The sequence below is a fragment of the Somniosus microcephalus genome, chromosome 1 (assembly GCF_052327205.1).
Source record: "Somniosus microcephalus isolate GS21.2 chromosome 1, FLI_Smic_1.0, whole genome shotgun sequence".
Lineage (NCBI taxonomy): Eukaryota > Metazoa > Chordata > Chondrichthyes > Squaliformes > Somniosidae > Somniosus > Somniosus microcephalus.
Genome location: NC_140987.1, coordinates 417,625,314 through 417,646,033, shown reverse-complemented (window position 1 = coordinate 417,646,033; position 20,720 = coordinate 417,625,314).

The window sequence follows — 20,720 nt, the reverse complement described above, 5'->3', positions numbered from 1 at the left end:
CGCTCGCACAGGTACTTCTGGCTTCAGGCCAGAGCTTTGCACTTGGATTTAACTTTCAGTGCCATAGCCTTGAGTCGCCACATATAATGGGGGCTGCAATGGGTGGAAATGTTGGGCTTCTCCATTGCATTCAAAGGGCTCAGAGACGCCGTGAGAGAGTGCCAGTCATGGCCAGACGGAGAAGGGCCAACAGGCGTCGGCACAGGAGGCCTTAACCACCCAGGGTATACCGCCAGCAGTTTTCATATCTGAACATGTCTGAGGAGCAGTGTGTTCGGAGGCTGCGATTCAGAAGGTAGGTAGTCACTGAGATCTGCCACCTGCTTCGCAGAGATCTGCAGCCACAGCTGAGGAGCAGGACGTCTCTGTCGGTGGCAGTGAAGGTGACGGTGGCTCTCAACTTCTATGCCACCAGCTCCTTCCAATCCGCTACTGGGAACATTGCCAACATCTCCCAGTTCGCGGTACATTGCTGCATCCGCCAGGTGACCAATGCCCTTTTCAGAAGGAGACGTCAGTACATCTCCTTCCCCATGACCCTGGACAAGCAGCAAGAGCGTGCAATGGGATTTGGAAGAATAGCAGGCTTCTGCATGGTCCTGGGCATTGAACTGATGAACCAGCAATGGTCAGGCCTTGCTTCAGGGCTGCAGTGTGCAGGGCGTGCCAGCCAAACAAATCGACCCTCCCCCTTTAAGAGCTGACCGGCGCCAGCGTGTCTGCCTTCAATCAGCAACTCGCCACACCTGCGCTGCGCCTGCGATCGGTGTTAGCGCCTCGGCACGCCGGCTTAGCGCCTTATGATAGTCGTGCATCACCTGCTTTAGCGCAACAGCAACCTCTTGGGGCGATGCAACTGAATATCAGCGAAGGTGGCGCTAAGTTGCGCCGGGCGCTAAATTTAGCAAACGCCCAGCTGTAGCGCCCCAAACGTGGCTATACTGAATTTCTAGGCCATAGTTTTTCAGTCTCAGTCAGGGAGATAAAGGGTCACAAACTGTGGAAAAATGGCACTATCAGACTTGTGTTGTAGAGTGCTCTTGAGAGTCAGGTTGAAGGACAGCAGCAGAGCTTTGCATTACTTATGGATTCTTGCCAATACAGACTTGGAAAATGGCTGATGCTGACAACGGGTGCAAAGTGGAACAGAAATCTGTTTACAGGCAATTGACTTCGATATACACATGAATAAAAGAATGTAACTGAAGAAAAGCCTTCATGGAAATTATGTTCCATATCACCTACTGGTTCAATTGGAGCTGCAGATGTAATCAGTGGTAATAGGATTACAATGCTATTGAGAATAAAATCATTTTCGAGGTGTGAGTTTTTTGAAGTTAAATGCACAAAGGCATACCATAATTATAAGAAAATTACTAAGTATCCTTGGACGAGAAATGAATTTACACTGTCAAGCTATTGTCAGTGTAAACAGTACTCCAAGTTAAACAATTTGTCATCATGTTGATAATGAAAAGTGATGTTGCCACAAAAAATAGTTGAACTGTTGTAATAAAAGAAAATACTGGAAACACTCAGCAACTGTGGCAAGAGAATCATAGGGTTAACTTTTCAGGTCGTTGACCTTTAATCAGAACAAGTTCGATCCAAAACAAGAAGGGTGGAATTTAAGCTGGAATGAGTCAGAGCCAGAGGCTGTGGCTGTGCAAGCAAGTTTTAGTAAACACACAATCAAACACAAGAAGGTGAACAGGGTAAAAGAGAGAAATAAAACCCATCGAAGAGAAGAGCAGAACTTCTTCAAGGTAGGCATTCATGGAAGAGAGGTGGCAGCGCATTACACAGTTCTGAAGAAAGGACATTGACCAGAAACTATGGGTACCAGTCCCTATTGGTCCTGTTGAAGGGCCAATATGATGGAGGCCATATTTGTACTGCCTCCAATAGCAATTCCTGGGACCCACAAAATGTTGAGCTCTGGATGCTATCAGAAGCACAGAGTTTGCCTCTGATGTATTGCAGGGAGCATCACTCATCTGCTGTTAACAATATATTGTCACTACAAGAGCACCATAAATGTAACGTTACTGCTGAAAATAATATACTCCTTGCCACAGTAACCAAATATTAATAATAATGCACAACTTAAAATGCAGCTTAGCTGAAATAACGTTCTTCGATATACAAATGATGTTAGTTGTTACCTTCAATATACTAAGTTTGCAATATTAAGTTCAATACCATCAAAGATGACATCATCCCCCATTTCTTGAGTGTTAACCATGTAGAGTTTCCTATCTATCCACTGCAGTAAGAATCAATACACATTTAAACAAAATTATGCCAAGAAGCAATATCAGAATAGTCTATCCAGTGCTAATTCAACATGTATGCATGAGCCATAAATTACTGCTGTTATTTAAGAAAATGCAGGTGCATTTTGGAAAATGATTAAAATAAGGACAGTCTTACCAGTGACTTCAGTATATGCAAAGAACAAACAAAAAAATGGAACTAGAAAATACCATTTCTTCTACAGATCATGTATAATCTGCACTATTTTTCAAAATTCCACCAATGATAAATCAATCAAAATTACTGAATAAATATCAAAATCTTACATCCCATAGAATATGTCCTAGAATATTTGCAATCGTTGGCATATTTTTATGGCTCTGGTCTTCTGGAAAAGTCATATTCCACAGAGCTATCTTGATCCATGAGAAAACTGTGGCCATACTTTTAGCATGGAAGCAACAAAAATTATGGTACTCTGCTAAATTGGGCTCAGCTACAAAAATTGTTCTACTGTACTTCCCAACTTGCCTTGCATAATTGCTTTAGGCTCCTGACAGGTGCTACTGCTATCCAGGGAGTCCAAAACTCCTGCTCACATTGGGCAGGAATTCCTAATCACACAAAAATATTGTGAGATCAGGAATTTCCACCCATAGCTTGTGGCAAGATCTGATTCCACCAAAACAGCAGGAGCAAGTAGCAGCCATGTGTGGCAGTGAAGGCCAGGGAAGACTGTCTCTATAAGCAGAGCCAGGCAGTGAAGAGAGGGGAAAACAATGCCGGTGTGAACTGGAAGAATGCCAACATCAATGAAGAGAAGAGGGAGAAGAAGGAGAAGAATGCCAGTGTAAGCAGGGGACGCAGGGAAAGTAAAGTAGCTCTATGAACTGGGAAAGGAGATGGATTAATAGACAATTTTAAAACAATTTAACATTCAATAAAACTGCTTCAGCAGATTCAGCAAAAGTGAATATCAAGCTATATCCACCATAACCTGCATTTAGGGTTAGGGTTAGCCTTAAATGTTGTCACAATCTTCTGCAATTTTCTAGTGGCTCTGTTTATAATCCTTACTCCTGTTCCTCACAAGATATTCATTGGTTCAGATCAAAAGTACTCCCATAGTTTCAACACTGTGGAATTCCTTCCCTCCTTCAAACTTTTAAAATCCATACTCAGCACCATCCAAGTGCTATTCCTTGTCCTTTAATTTTTGTAAACTTTGTGGTGTCCCACAAAATGGCCCTTTGGCCTGTAACCCTGTTTGCTCAATTCAAAACAATCTGAAGAATGAAGGTTGCTTGTATCACAAATAGGTGACTGAGTAACAGACCGCCACTCACAATTGAGTAAAAAAGTGTAGTGGTTATGTTACTGAACCAGTAATCCAGAGGCCTGGACTAATAATCTAGTAGATCATTCAAATCCCACATGGCAGTTTAAGAATTTGAATTCAGATTTATTTTTTTAAATTTGGTATCAGTGACTATCACCATGAAGCTGTGCTGTCCTTACCCAATACCCTATGTGACTCCTTTCCCACACCAATGTGGCTGACTCTGAAATGGCTCGTAAGCAAGCCATTTCAAACTGCTACAAACCATTGCAATGGTTTGAGAAGAAGGCAATAAACGCTGGCCTTGCCTACAACCTGAGAATTTAAAAAACTACAGGACTCAAACTGCTAAATTTCACCATTTCCTACCAACACAGCCAAAACCTCAACCAAGTTGTTTTTATATTGCGTGAAGCCTCACACACAGATCTTGTGCAGCTGGCTGCTACCCAAAAGTAGGCACGCCAAATTTGTTTAGGCTGCCAAGTTCACTTTTGGGTTACAGCCGCACATCAGCAGTGGGCATCATTAGCACAGGTATCAGACAATAGAAAAGCAGCTTGAGTTTACAGCTCAAACCATCAGTCTGTAAAAACTGGCATACGAAAAGTTAAAAGAAAGTAAGAATTTAAAACAATTATTCCTTAAGTCACAGGCTTCTTCATAATTTAACAGCAGGCGGATAAAAGATACTAACATCAGAGGATTAATAATTCAGTGTAAATTACGGCAAATGTGAATGCAATTAATTCTTATACATCAGCGTTAATGTTTTTTCTTTAACATGCAAAACAATATTTTTATTAGTCAAGGCAGGGTTACATCTAGCAGTGAAATAATAGCAGTAAAAAGATCATTAATATATCAATGCAACACAGAATAGATAGAGTTAAGTGTCAGCTGTGGCTCAGTCAGTCACGCCTCGGAGTCAGAAGGTTGTGGGTTCAAGCCCCACTCCAGGGACTTGAGCACAAAGATCTAGGCTGACACCCCAGTTCAGTACTGAGGGAGTGCTGCACTGTCAGAGGTGCTGATTTTTGGATGAGATGTTAAACCGAGGCCCCATCTGCTCTCTGAGGTGGATGTAAAAGATCCCATGGCACTATTTCGAAGAGCAGGGGAGTTAGCCCCAGTGTCCTGACCAATATTTATCCCACAATCAACATCACTAAAAAAAATTATCTGGTCATTATCACATTGCTGTTTGTGGGAGCTTGTTGTGTGCAAATTGGCTGCTGCGTTCCCTATATTACAACAATGACTACACTTCAAAAAGTACTTCATTGGCTGTAAAGTGCTTTGAGATGTCCAGTGGTCATGAAAGGCACTATATAAATGCAAGTTTTCCTTTCTTCCTTAGATGAGGTAGACCATTCAGCCCATCCTAGCTCATCCAATCATAAAAAACCTCGAGGGCCCTCATCACTGCATGTAGCTATATCTTAAATGATTCCAGAGTTTTTTTTCTGGTTCCCCTCCAGTATCTCATCCAAGTGTCCATTCTTCAAGTGTAAGCCTGGAAACTGAAGGTCAACAGTTCATTCATGGTAGAAGGCACTATCAACATCCCAATAATGGATAATCAAGGGGCCACAGGGAGGGGGGAACTAAAGACAATCACTATCACTAAGGAAAAAGTACTTGGTAAAATAATGGGACTAAAAGATGACAAGTCCCCTGGACCAGGTGGCCTGCATCCCAGGGTCTTAAAAGAAGTGGCTGCAGAGATAGTGGATGCATTGGTTGCAATATACCAACATTCCCTGGACTCTGGAGAGGTCCCAGTGGATTGGAAAATCGCAAATGTAACACCCCTATTTAAGAAAGGAGGGAGACAGAAAGCAGGAAACGAAAGACCAGTTAGCCTAACATCTGTCGTTGGGAAAATGCTGAAGTCCTTCATTAAGGAAGCAGTAGCAGGGCATTTGGAAAATCATAATGCAGTCAAGTAGAGTCAGCAAGGTTTTATGAAAGGAAAATCATGTTTAACAAATTTTCTGGAGTTCTTTGAGGGTGTAACGAGTAGGGTGGACAAAGGTGAGCCAGTGGATGTGGTGTATTTGGATTTCCAGAAGGCATTCGATAAGGGGCCACATAAAAGGTTACTGCATAAGATAAGAGCTCACGGAGTTGGGGGTAATATATTAGCATGGATAGAGAATTGGCTAACTAACAGAAAGCAGAGAGTCGGTATAAATGGGTAATTTTCCAGTTGGCAAACGGTAACTAGTGGGGTGCCACAAGGATCAGTGCTGGGGCCTCAACTATTTACAATTTGCATTAATGACTTGGATGAAGGGACCGAGTGTAATGTAGCCAAGTTTGTGGATGATACAAAGATGGGTGGGAAAGCAAGTTGTGCAGAGGACTCAAAGAATCTGCAAAGGGATATAGACGGGCTAGGTGAGTGGGCAAACATTTGGCAGATGGAGTATAATGTGGGAAAGTGCGAGGTTATACACTTTGGCAGGAAAAATAAAAACGCATATTATTATTTAAATGGAGAGAGATTACAAAATGCTACAGTTCAGAGGGACCTGGGGGTCCTTGTGCATGAAACACAAAAAATTAGCATGCAGGTACAGCAAGTAATCAAAAAGGCAAATGGAATGTTGCCCTTTATTTCAAGTATAAAAGCAGGGAAGTCCTGCTACAACTGTACAGAGTATTGGTGAGACCACACCTTGAGTACTGCTTACAGTTTTGGTCTCCTTATTTAAGGAAGGATATACTTGCATTGGAAGCAGTTCAGAGATGATTCACAAGGTTAATTCCAGAGATGAGGAGGTTGAGCCTATGCTCATTGGAATTTAGAAGAATGAGAGGTGATCTTATTGAAACATATAAGATACTGAGGGGGCTCGACAAGGTAGATGCAGAGAGGATGTTTCCCCTCGTGAGGAAATCTAGAACTCGGGGGCATAGTTTTAGAATAAAGGGTCGCCCTTTTAGAACTGAGATGAGGAGGAATTTCTTCTCTCAGAGGGTTGTAAATCTATGGAATTCTCTGCCGCAGAGAGCTGTGGAGGCTGGGTCATTAAATATATTTAAGGTGGAGATAAGACAGATTTTTGCAAGATAAGGGAGTGAAGGGTTATGGGGAGCGGGCAGGGAAGTGGCTTTGAGCCCAAGATCAGCCATGATCTTTTTGAATGGCAGAGCAGGCTCGAGGGGCCAAGTGGCCTATTCCTGCTCCTATTTCTTATGTTCTTATGTTCTAAGTCCCATTCACCCATCACCCATGTGCTCGTTGACCTACATTGGCTTATGGTCCAACAACAACGTTCCCACTAGGCCGCGCAGCCGTCTGGAGGTCCCACGTTGGCCGCTTATTGGTTTTTGAATGGGAGATTTTGCGCATGCGCGAAATTTTGAATGGGCCGCCCAGCCCATTAAAGGGACCGTGCACCCAAAAAAAATTAAGGGGAACATTGTCCACCAACACCTTGATTTTAAAATTCTCATCCTCATGTTAAAATCCCTCCATGGCCTCACCCCTTCCTAACTGAATTCGGCAGTGTGAGTGCTCCTAACCCGGGAGGGCGAGTCCAGTCTATTCTCTGAAATCAGTAGTGTTAGCACTGTGAGCTCTGGAGCTTGGCTGTCACAGTGAATGGATCAAATTACACATTGCAAAGATCTTGATTACTCTCCAGCAGGCAGGATCAAATTACACATTCCAGACAAACTGCTGGGTATGTCTTGTCCTCCAGTTGACAGGAAGCATTAAGACTTTAACCTATTACTGGTCAATCTCCCACAGTGATGCACACAGGATCAAGACCAAGTGTTGTCTTCAGATGAAAGAGGGTTATAGGGAGGGGGATAATTGAACCAGGGCGTATAGATGTAATCAATCTTTCCACTAATATTTTTTTGGGCCTCGGTCCCTTTAAATTTGCTGCACGGCCACACATGCGCGGGATCTTTTCCAGCGGCAGCAGTTGGCGAGCGTCTTGTGCTGGACCTCCCAATTGGTGCGCGGACACAGGGCCACGCACCTTAGGGGGAACAGTGGATGTAATTCAGTTCCCATTTTAAAGTAATGAGTTCTGTCCTTTTTTGCATATCAACACTATAAATTCCGATGTCTACATTTATAATGGGAACTCTGTAAACTTGCCACACTGTAATTACATATGCCTACTAGTGGTGGTATTGCAGTATTATAACTGCAAATGTACAAACTTATAATAGAAAGCTGACAGGATGAGTGCATATATAGCAGGTCTGCCTGACAGCAATTTGCTAATGTTTTCAATGCATTTCTTAATGCATATTCTGCAAAGTGTTGATGTTACACCACATTTACTAACACTTGACAGGCCAAGCCAAAGAAATAAATATTAAGTATTTCTGCAATTTTTATCTCTAGTGTTTTTATGTGCCTTGTCTATTAACAACCTGAATTTTATGAGCTCTACATATATAAAACTGTAGTCATGTCAAGCAACCAACTAGCAGATGAAGGATTTTTATGAGTCCAACAAGCGATGACAGGCATTTTTTTTAAAAACTGTGCAAAGATCATTAAGAAGTACATTTGTAAAAATGTACTGACATAGTAGTAATTTTAATATGAAAGATTTTTGCAAGCTTGGAGCTTCTACCTATAAATACGTTGATGTGCCATTCAGTCCTCATTAAGACACTGTAATAAAATAATGCTTTAACTCTGCAAAATAAGACCTCACAAATGTCACACAAATAAGTCCATATAAACACAGCTCTGTTTCAAAGCAATTATATTACCCACAGGCAATCAGTAGCTGATGGTGTGCATTTGATTAGAACCAATGAATGATCAGACAATGTAACAAGCAGTGCAGTGCTCATTGGAACATCCAGTACTGAAATTCCAGCCTGCTTTTTGTAAAGGTGGTGAGGTTAGTTCTCGTCATGTCTGCCTGCTGTGCTGGTGAATGAGCTACAATAAGTAGAGAGAAAATGTACATACATTTCAGGAGGGAAAAATATCATGTGAAAGTATATATTTTCAATACAGTGTATTTATTTTTTCTCACAAAGATTATTGTTCTAGTGAGCTGAATAAATACTTATAATAAATCTGCAATGAAATCAGCTAAGGTGATCAGAGATTTTCATAATAGGAAATATTTAGCAAGCAGTAACATTCACCAAAGAAAGCTGAACAGAGAGCAAACAAAAAAAAAAGACGTATGACAGGAAAATAATGTCTCAGATACCCCATTTATAAAGGTAAGTACTGCCTTCAAAGCAGCACTGCAATCAATTTATACCCGCAGAGGCAGAGACACCAGCTCATAATGTTGTTTTGTTTCATGCCTCCGGGAGCTGGGAGAGCAAATTAATGTTGGTTGCGAATATAAATTGAACGTAACTTTCACACAGGTCAATGATGCCATTTCCCCATTGCTTTCCCTAACATTAGTTTAGGTTTGTGACTAGAATCGTAACATCGCAAATGCAAACGCTGAGCACTTGCTAATGTTACAATCAAGCAATTGTTCCGGTGTTGCACCAGTCTCCAGATCTGCTGCATGGAGAAACAGCATGCATTTGGAACACAGGCAATCACGCCATATTGGAAGGAGTTCCTTAATATGAATGGGATCTTAACCAAATGGGCTTCCCTCCGATTTCTCCCACAGCTTGATAAATTATAATGATAGTTCCAAGCACTCAGTAGGTGGAGTGTGTAGCTTACCATGAGGAAAGCTGACAAGAGAAAAAGCCAGCAGATGGGAAGATTGCAGAGTTCAGTAGCCTGCTGAGCAGGGATGTAACCAGCTGTTCCATGTCTTTGGCGCATGTGAAACAAATGGAGGAAACAGAAAGTGGAAACATTAGAAACATAAAAACATAGAAGATAGGAGCAGGAGTAGGCCATTCGGCCCCTCGAGCCTGCTCCGCCATTCAATGAGATCATGGCTGATCATCCAAACTCAGTACCCTGTCCCTGCCTTCTCTCCATATCCCTTGATCCCTTTAGCCTTAAGAAATATATCTAACTCCTTCTTGAATATATTTAATGAATTGGCCTCAACTGCCTTCTGTGGTAGAGAATTCCACAGGTTCACCACTCTCTGGGTGAAGAAATTCCTCCTCATCTCTGTCTTAAATGGCTTACCCCTTATCCTTAGACTGTGACCCCTGGTTCTGGACTCCCCGGCCATCGGGAACATCCTTCCTGCATCTAGTCGGTCTAGTCCTGTTAGAATTTTATAAGTTTCAATGAGATCCCCTCTCATTCTTCTAAACTCCAGCGAGTATAAGCCCAATCGACCCAATCCCTCCTCATACGTCATTCCTGCCATCCCAGGTATCAGCCTGGTGAATCTTCGCTGCACTCCCTCCATGGCAAGAACATCCTTCCTCAGATAAGGCGACCAAAACTGCACACAATACTCAAGGTGTGGTCTCACCAAGGCCCTGTACAACTGCAGCAAGATATCTTTGTTCCTGTATTCGAATCCTCTTGCTATGAAGGCCAACATACCATTTGCCTTCTTAACCGCCTGCTGCACCTGCATGCTTACCTTTAGCGACTGGTGCACAAGGACACCCAGGTCTCTGGGGAATAGCTAGGGTTGTAGAGAGGGCTTTAAACTAATTAGTGGGGGGGAGGTTTCAAGAGAGCGAAAAATAAAAATGTCAGTGGAGAAGGCAATAGAGCAAGGTAGCAGTGGGGGAATTAAAACCAGAGCGTGTCAGGAAGGGACAGAATGTATAATGATAAAGGTAAAGTAGTAAAAGGGGTAAAAGCAGGAATAAATTGTCACAAAACATATTTAAAAGTTCTTTATCTGAATGCACGCAGCATTCATAACAAAATAGATGAGTTGACAGTACAAATAACTACACATGGGTATGATCTGGTGGCCATTACAGAAACATGGCTGCAAGGTGACCATGACTGGGAACTAAACATCCAGGGGTATTTGACAATTAGGAAGGACAGACAGGAAGGAAAGGGAGGTGGGGTGGCTATGTTAATAAAGGATGGAATCACTGCAATAGTGAGAAATGATATTGGGTCAAAGGATCAGGATAGTGAAACAGTTTGGGTGGAGATAAGGAATAATAAGGGGAAAAAGTCACTAGTGGGCATAGTCTATAGGCCTCCTAACAGTTGCAACTCTATTGGTCAGAGTAGAAATCAGGAAATAGTTGGGGCTTGTAATAAGGGAACAGCTATAATCATGGGAGATTTTAACTTTCATATTGACTGGACAAATCAAATTGGGCAGGGCAGCCTTGAGGAAGAGTTCATAGAGTGCATTAGGGACGGGTTCCTTGAGCAGTATGTTACTGAACCAACCAGGGGGCAGGCAATCTTAGATCTGGTCCTGTGTAATGAGACAGGATTAATAAAAAATGTCCTAGTAAAGGATCCCCTTGGAATGAGTGACCATAACATGGTTGAATTCCAAATTCAGTTGGAGGGTGAGAGAGTTGGATCTCAAACCAGCATACTAAGCTTAAATAAAGGAGACTATGAAGGTATGAGAGCAGAGTTGACTAAAGTGGACTGGGAAAATAGATTAAGGTGTAAGACGGTACATGAGCAGTGGTGTACATTCAAGGAGATATTTCACAACTTTCAAGAAAAATATATTCCACTGAGGAAAAAGGGGCATAAAAGAAAAGACAGCCATCCGTGGCTAAGTAAAGTAATAAAGGATAGTATCCGACTGAAAACAAGGGCATATAAAGTAGCCAAATCTAGTGGGAGGATAGAAGATTGGGAAGCATTTAAAAGCCAGCAAACAATAACCAAAAGATTAATTAAGAAAGGGAAGATAGATTATGAAAGTAAAGTAGCAAAAAATATAAAAACAGATAGCAAGAGTTTCTACAGTTATATAAAAAGAAAAAGGGTGGCTAAAGTGAATGTTGGTCCCTTAGAGGACGAGACCGGGAAATTAGTAGTGGGGAACATGGAGATGGCAAAAACGCTGAACAAATATTTTGTATCAGTCTTTACAGTAGAGGACACTAAAAATATCCCAACACTGGATAAACAGGGGGCTATAGGGGGGGAGGAGCTAAACACGATTAAAATCACTAAGGAGATGGTACTCGGTAAGATAATGGGACTTAAGGCGGATAAATCCCCTGGACCTGATGGCTTACATCCTAGGGTCTTGAGAGAAGTAGCGTTAGGGATTGCGGATGCATTGGTGGTAATTTTCCAAAACTCCCTGGATTCAGGAAAGGTCCCAGCAGATTGGAAAACTGCTAATGTAATGCCCTTATTTAAAAAGGGAGGTAGACAAAAGGCTGGAAACTATAGACCAGTTAGCCTAACATCTGTGGTTGGTAAAATGTTGGAGTCCATTATTAAGGAAGCAGTAACAGGACATTTGGATAAGCATAATTTAATCGGACAGAGTCAGCATGGTTTTATGAAGGGGAAGTCATGTTTGACAAATTTGCTCGAATTCTTTGAGGACGTAACAAACAGGGTGGATAAAGGGGAACCAGTGGATGTGGTGTGTTTGGACTTCCAAAAGGCATCTGACAAGGTGCCACACAAAAGATTACTGCACAAGATAAAAAATCACGGGATTGGGGGTAATATACTGACATGGGTGGAAGATTGGCTATCTAATAGAAAACAGAGAGTTGGGATAAATGGTTCATTCTCGGGTTGGCAATCAGTAACTAGTGGTGTTCCGCAGGGGTCAGTGCTGGGACCCCAACTCTTTACAATCTATATTAACGATTTGGAGGAGGGGACCAAGTGCAACATATCCAAGTTTGCCGATGATACAAAGATGGGAGGGAAAGCAGTGAGTGAGGAGGACATAAAAAACCTGCAAAAGGACATAGACAAGCTAAGTGAGTGGGCAGAAATTTGGCAGATGGAATATAATGTTGGAAAGTGTGAGGTTATGCACTTTGGCAGAAAAAATCAAAGAGCAAGTTATTATCTAAATGGAGAGAAACTGCAAAGTGCTACAGTACAAAGGGATCTGGGGGTCCTGGTGCATGAAACACAGAAGGTTAGTATGCAGGTACAGCAGGTGATCAGGAAGGCCAATGGAATCTTGGCTTTTATTGCAAGGGGGATGGAGTATAAAAGCAGGGAAGTCTTGCTTCAGTTATACAGGGTACTGGTGAGGCCACACCTGAAATACTGTGTACAGTTTTGGTTTCCATATTTAAGAAAAGATATACTTGCTCTCGAGGCAGTTCAGAGAAGGTTCACTCGGTTGATTCCGGAGATGAGGGGGTTGACTTATGAGGAAAGGTTGAGTGGGTTGGGCCTCTGCTCATTGGAATTCAGAAGAATGAGAGGCGATCTTATTGAAACATATAAGATTGTGAGGGGGCTTGATCGGGTGGATGCAGGGAGGATGTTTCCACTGATGGGTGAGGCTAGAACTAGGGGGCATAATCTTAGAATAAGGGGCTGCCCTTTCAAAACTGAGATGAGGAGAAACTTCTTCACTCAGAGTGTAGTAAATCTATGGAATTTGCTACCTCAGAGAGCTGTGGAAGCTGCGACATTAAATAAATTTAAAACGGAGATAGACAGTTTCCTAGCTGATAAGGGAATTACGGGTTACGGGGAGCGGGCAGGGAAGTGGACGTGAGTCTAGGTTCGGATCAGCCATGAACCTATTGAATGGCGGAGCAGGCCCAAGGGGCCGTATGGCCTACTCCTGCTCCTACTTCTTATGTTCTTATGTTCCTATGTTGCACTTCCCCTTCTCCCAATTTATTGCCATACAGATAATAATCTGCCTTCCTGTTTTTGACACCAAAGTGGATAACCTTGCATTTATCCATGTTATATTGCATCTGCCATGCTTCTGCCCAATCACCCAACCTGTCCAAATGATACTGGAGTTTCTCGGCATCCTCCTCACAGCACACACGCCCACCCAGCTTTGTGTCATCTGCAAACTTGGAGATATTACATCTAGTTCCGTCGTCTAGATCATTAATATATATTGTGAATAGCTGGGGTCCTAGGACCGATCCCTGTGGTACCCCACTAGTCACTGCCTGCCACTCGGAAAAAGATTTGTTTATTCCAACTGTTTGCTTTCTGTCTGCCAACCAGTTCTCTATCCAAGTCAATACCTTGCCCCCAATCCCATGTGCCTTAACTTTACATGCTAATCTCTTATGCGGGACCTTATCGAAAGCCTTCTGAAAGTCCAAATACACCACATCCACTGGTTCTCCCTTATGTATTTTACCAGTTACATCCCCAAAAAATTCCAGTAGATTAGTCAAGCACGATTTATCTTTTGTAAATCCATGTTGACTTTGCCCGATCCTGTCACTGTTTTCCAAGTGCTTTGCTATTACATCTTTTATAATGGACTCTAGCATTTTCCCCAATACCAATGTCAGGCTTACTGGTCTATAATTCCCCATTTTCTCTCTACCACCTTTTTTGAATAGTGGAGTAACATTAGCTGCCCGCCAATCCAGGGGTACTGTTCCAGAGTCTATAGAATTTTGGAAGATGACCAGCAATGCATCTACTATTTCTAGGGCCACTTCCTTAAGTACCCTAGGATGTAGATTATCAGGCCCTGGGGATTTATCGGCCTTCAATCCCGTCAATTTCCCTAACACCATTTCCCTACAAATACTGATTTCTTTCAGTTCCTCCCTCTCATTAGACCCTATGTTTCCCCGACATCTCTGGGAGGTTATTTGTGTCCTCCTTTGTGAAGACAGAACCAAAGTATGTATTTAATTAGTCTGCCATTTCTTTGTTCCACATATTAAATTCCCCTGATTCTGACTGCAAGGGACCTATGCTTGACTTCACCAATCTTCTTCTCTTCACATATCTACAAAAGCTTTTACAGTCAGTTTTATGTTCCCGGCAAGCTTACACTCATACTCTATTGTCCCCCTCTTAATTAATCCCTTTGTCCTCCTTTGTTGAATCCTAAACTGCTCCCAATCCTCAGGTTTACTGCTTTTTCTGGCCAATTTATATGTCCTCTCCTTGGATCTTATGCTATCCCTAATTTCCCTTGTTAACCATGGTTGAGTTAGATTTTTTGTTTTATTTTTATGCCAAACTGGGATGAACAAATTCTGTAGTTCATCCATGCGATCTTTGAATGTTTGCCATTGCCTATCCACCGTCAACCCTTTGAGTGACATTCCCCAATCAATCCTACCCAACTCGCGCCTCATACCATTGTAGTTTCCTTTATTTAAATTCAGGATCCTAGTCTCTGAGTCAACTACTTCACTCTCCATCTTAATGAAGAATTCTATCATATTATGATTGCTCCGACCCAAGGGGCCTCGCACAACAAGATTGCTAATTAATCCTTTCTCATTACATAATACCCAGTCTAAGATGGCCTGATCTCCAGTTGATCCCTCGACATATTGGTCCAGAAAACTATCCCGTATACACTCCAGGAATTCCTCCTCCACAGTATTGTTACTAATTTGGTTAGCCCAATCTATATGTAGATTAAAGTCACCCATGATAACTGCTGTGCTCTTATTGCATGCTTCTCTAATTTCCCTTTTAATGCCATCCCCAACCTCCACATTACTGTTTGGAGGTCTATATACCACTCCCACTAATGTTTTCTGCGCCTTGGTATTTCTCAGTTCTACCCATACAGATTCCACATCATCAGAGCTAATATCCTTCCTTACAATTGGGTTAATCTCCTCTTTAGCCAGCAATGCTACCCCACCTCCTTTTCCTTTTTGCCTATCTTTCTTGAATATTGAATACCCCTGGATGTTGCGTTCCCAGCCTTGGCCACCCTGGAGCCATGTTTCCGTAATCCCAATCATATCATATTCGTTTACCTCTATTTACGCAACTAATTCATCCACCTTATTATGAATACTCCTCGCATTAAGACACAAAGCCTTCAGGCTTGTTTTTTTAACGCTCTTAGACCTTTTAGAATTATTATTTACTGTGGCCATGTTTGATTTAAACCCTTGATTACTCTGACTGCCACCTTTGTTTTTCTCCTCCCTGTCTTTTGCTTCTATCCTTTCCTCTGTCTCCCTGCTCAGGTTCCCAACCCCCTGCCATTTTATTTTAAACCCTCCTCCAGAGCACTAGCAAACACTCCCCCTAGGACATCGGTCCCGGTCCTGCCCAGGTGCAAATTGTCTGGTTTGTACTGGTCCCACCTCCCCCAGAACCGGTTCCAATGTCGTAGGAATTTGAATCCCTCCCCCTTGCACCATTCCTCTAGCCACGTATTCATCTAAAATATCCTTCTATTTCTACTCTGGCTAGCACATGGCACTGGTAGCAATCCTGAGATTACTACCTTTGAGGTCCTATTTTTTAATTTACCTCCTAACTCCCTATATTCAGCTTTTAGGACCTCGTCCTGTTTTTTTTTACAGGTGGGGAAAAGAGGGCAGCAGGGAAAGCTGAAGGAATTAATATTTAAGGGTGGGAGAGCATTCAGAAATATGTAATCAAAGAAGTGCAGGAGGGGTGCCAAGGAAACTGGGAGTCAAAGTTGATTGTAGGAGAGCAGAAACCAGAGAGAGGCAAAAAGGCTGAGCAGAAGTTAGGCACAAGTCAGCAAGAGCCTGGGATCAAGACTGGAAGTGAGCTAGAGCCCGGATCTGGACTGAGAGGTTGGCTGTGGCTGAAAGAGAGGCAGAGTAAATACGTCAAAGCAGTAGAGGTTGAAAGATAGAGCGGGACAGACACATGATCAGCAAGAGTGTTTGCAGAGAATCCTGGGTGCAAGAACTAGTACCTGAAGAGTACCTTGGATGCAGGAAAGAGAGCACAGGAGAGATCCCTGGGTGATACCGAACATAAGCCCTGACCTCAGTGGAGATGCAGAAATACCTAGTGTTGCACTAGGATAATTCCTAGCAAAGGAAACCGAATAGCTGGAGTGAGCAGCTCAGAGAGGATAGCCCCTTGAGAGCAGCCCAGAGTGCTCTCGTAATTGGGTGTGGTAGGAAGTTTACATAATCTCGCAAGATCCAACAATTTATGGTAAAAAACTTAGCTTTGGAAATCTCGCAAGAAAATTAATAAGATACTGTAGGTGTCCAGTGAATCAACTGAATGGTGTTCCTGACATCCCAACTCACTTCCACCCGACCTACTCATCTTTCAAGTCACTTAGCTGCCTTGTAGATATTATTATTCCTAAATATGTCCTGGTTAAAAACCATATGGACGTAAGGCTGCTAAATAATATTCATTTTAAAGGTTGTCTGATAACAGGTCTGCATTACCTTTGTTACAATCAGGATACTTTACAGTGTAAAGAATGTGGCCTAGATCTCAATGTGAGTAATCTTCCTTTTTGGGAGCAAGTATGAATATCAGAGTACTGATCAGATTCATCTGATACATCACATCGCAAACCAGTAGCATTAACATATCAAAAGTATGGAGCAATCTGCAGATTCACTCAGCCACTTACCTAGTTGTATTTTAATGATGCAAAGGCTAGAGTCTTGGAAACAGGGAAAAACAACTGGAAAAACAACAGTTTCCTAGCAGATAAGGGAATTAGGAGTTACGGGGAGAGGGCAGGGAAGTGGACGTGAGTCTAGATTCGGATCAGCCATGATCCTATTGAATGGCGGAGCAGGCCCAAGGGGCCGTATGGCCTACTCCTGCTCCTACTTCTTATGTTCTTATTATCCCAGCTAAACAGGGTTACTGTCAAAACCTGCTCTTATATCCAGAACTGAGAAAGCATCGACAGGGTGAGTGAGCACAGAAGTATGCATTATAGCATCACCAGCACGGCTTTGAATCACTTCTATTATTTCCTTCTTTGGCTGGCGTAGATTATTTTTCTTTATGCCTTTGGGATGTTTTTCTATGTTAAAATCACGATATAAATGCAAGTTGTTGTTTTTGTTGTCGAAAAACTTACAGGGTTTTTCACAACTCCAGCCACTCAGCAAGCCTCGCTACCAAAATATACAGTCCAAGAGTTTCTGCTTTGGGTGCAATCAGCAATCCGGACACAAATTGCACTCAAAATTGAGCTTGTTTAAAGAAGTGTTTTTTTTGCTCAAGTTGCCGCTCAAGTTCATTTGCATAATCACAGAACGTAAAATCTGCCATGAACCAGCACAATTGGGCAGCATTTTAGAATGCAATCATTTTTCAAAGAATTTTAGCATTAAAAAATATCCCTAGATATATATTTAAGAGTGGTAACTTGGTGCAGTTTTATTAATACAGCTGAAAATGGGTTTATCACAACAAATAAGCATTTTTAGTCAGTGTCTAGTCCACCACCTGAGAGTAACCTGATTTTAAATAACTGCAAATGACTTTTAAAAACTACAGAACCAAGGTGCATTGGTGTACAGTACTGTAGTCAGTTTCTTACCAAGTTAAAAAATTAATATTTACAAGCTTTTGAAATGTGCCTATTAGTGTCCTTGCGCCTAAAACAAAAGCTTAATTTTAAGAGCCTTGTCGAAGGCCCACAAACGGACGCAATTAGTGGAAACATGCCACAGTGATTAATTTGATCTGGGGGCATGGCCAGCTTTGTGGACGGGGCCGGCTTCTAACATGATATTTTTAAACTAGCGCAAAAGATCGTGGAAACTCAATTTGCACTGGACGTAATTTGCACTTGAAATTTTTGGGCGATTTGCGCTAAAAAAACTAGTGCAACCTAGCGGAAACTCCAGGCCACAATATTTAATGTACTATTACTATGAATGTAATATAAGTCAACATGCTGTAACAATTGCAATAAAAATAATTAAAAAGGGTAAAACAAAGATGAAAAATGACAGATAAAAATCCAGCTGTGAAATTATTTCTGCGGTCAACATAGAAATCAAGAAAGCACCGTTCCTCTGTTTAATCTGAACATAAGACGGGGTTACGGGGATAGGGTGGGATATGTGTTGGTGTAGGGGTTACGGGGATCGGGTGGGATATGTGTCGGTGCAGGCTCGATGGGCCGAAATGGCCTCTATCTGCACTGTGGGGTTTCTGTGATTCTGTGATTCTGTGAAGATATTAATAGAGTCTAAGGATGTGATGCTTTTCACGGTAGGCAGGCAGGACATGGGCTAATTGACCTGGACCATTCAAGTGAAGCTGGTTGGCATATACCATTTTATAACATTGTCAAAAGTTACAAGGTAGCCGGAATCCAACATTTAGAATTTAATTTGAATATAATGCACAGCAATTTTAAGGCTATAGTTATATTGCACTCTTCTTCTTAGGCAGTCCCTCGGAACCGAGGATGACTTGCTTCCACATTAAAAATGAGTTTGCAGGTGACTGATGAGTCCAATGCGGGACCTACAGTCTCTGTCACAGGTGGGGCAGACGGTGGTTGAAGGGGCGGGTGGATGGGGTGCTTGGGTTGACGTGCGCTCCTTGCGCTGCCTGCGCTTGGCTTCCACTTTGCACTACTGGTTTGAGCTTTCTCAAAGTATTTGAAAGACTTTGTTTATTAAGTGCTCAGAAGGTTCAACAGATGTCTGAGCACATTTGATATTCTGGCTACACGTCGCACTGGAATTATATGGGCCAATAATGGAATGCTATTTAAATGTAGCATTGAAGCGCATCAGATGCAGGCAACCCATATTATCGGGCACCATAGTTTTAGACATACAGCATGGCATAATCCGTTGGGGAAGCACACGTGGTACTCAGGATCTGTATACCAGATGTATGCTAGACTCACTAGGGCAAGCGTTAACTCTGTTTCTCTCTCCACAGATGCTGCCTGACTTGCTGAGAATTTCCAGCATTTTCTGTTTTTATTTACTATTAAAGTAACATCGCACTTATGCGCAGGCTCTGAGGTCAATCTCCGATGATATGCGACAACTGACAGGTGTGTCTCTCTGTGGCAATGTCACAGAAGTTTTCTCTTCTTTGCAGGAACCAATGGAGCTTGTGGCAACTTCACTGGAATCGGCAGCAGATCATCAGCTTAGAAGTGGCCAGGGACCAGCCAGTGCTTACACCTCCACAGAAGCACAGACTGCAGCTTTGGAGGCAATGTAGGACAGAATGGAGCACAACGTGAATCGTGGCTTCCAGACCACGCTGGCCATGATGCATGCTGCTGTCTCTCGGGGCTTTCAGGATCTGATAACTGTTATTAGACCAGCTGTTCCACTGATCAGTAGACTCACAGGTCATGGATCCACTGGAATGGCGAGGGGTGGAGTTCACCTGCCTGATACTCCCATTTCTCAGGACAGCAGCATATGCCAGGCCTCTAACCTTCTTCCTCAGAGTATCATGCCAATGGAACATGGGAGATGATAGCAAGCTTCCCAGGAGCAAGCTCCAGAGATGCAGACAGCAGCGGCTCTATGCCAGGAGCAAGCTGTCATGGGACGAAGGCCAGCTCAATCCCATAGCCCTTTTGTAGAGCATGAGCAACTAACCACCTCTTGTGATACTGGCCCTCAGGATGCACCAAGAAGAAGCACTAGAATAGAAGAAAGAAAGGCACGTGTAGCCACCCAGGGGCAGTACAGTACTAGGAAAGAGTAGGTTGGCTCCTGCTCACTTTGGGATTTACCATATGAAAATCAAATATGCACTGTCATTGTGTTTTGATACTCATGGAAGTTAGAGTCATAAAGGAAAGGGTACATTTATTTAGTGCTGAAATCTTCATGTAGATGACTATTATTGGCATGCTCATTTGTAGGGGTAAAGAGGACTGATATGTTGTCATGTTGTAGAATGGATATGGTTTGAGGGAATGTCCCTTTATTTGAAATTAGTGGCGAAGGAGGTAAGGCTCTGGAATCAAAAGTAGACTGTTCCACAGAAGTGAAGACCAGTGATGAGATGCCTCTTGCAGTAAATGCTGCCCAGGTCGCCATCATGTGATCCTCTTACATAACAGCCTGCAAGGGTATGCCCATAGAGAATGCCATACCTGATCCTGAGTAGCCCTCACTGCAAGTCAAGGGCAACAGTTACTGCTGTTCCGCTCAGCAGAACCAGAGAAGAGCATGGGGGCAGTATTTTGGTCAGGAATGAGATTGATCATGTCCTCGTCTTAATTTGATTCTCCAAAATAATAAATCCAGACAAGGCAGACTGTTGTAATTTACAACCGAAGGTCTCTAACGCCCCAATCAGAGCATGTGTTATTGAAGCTATATCCAATTAGGAACATGGCCT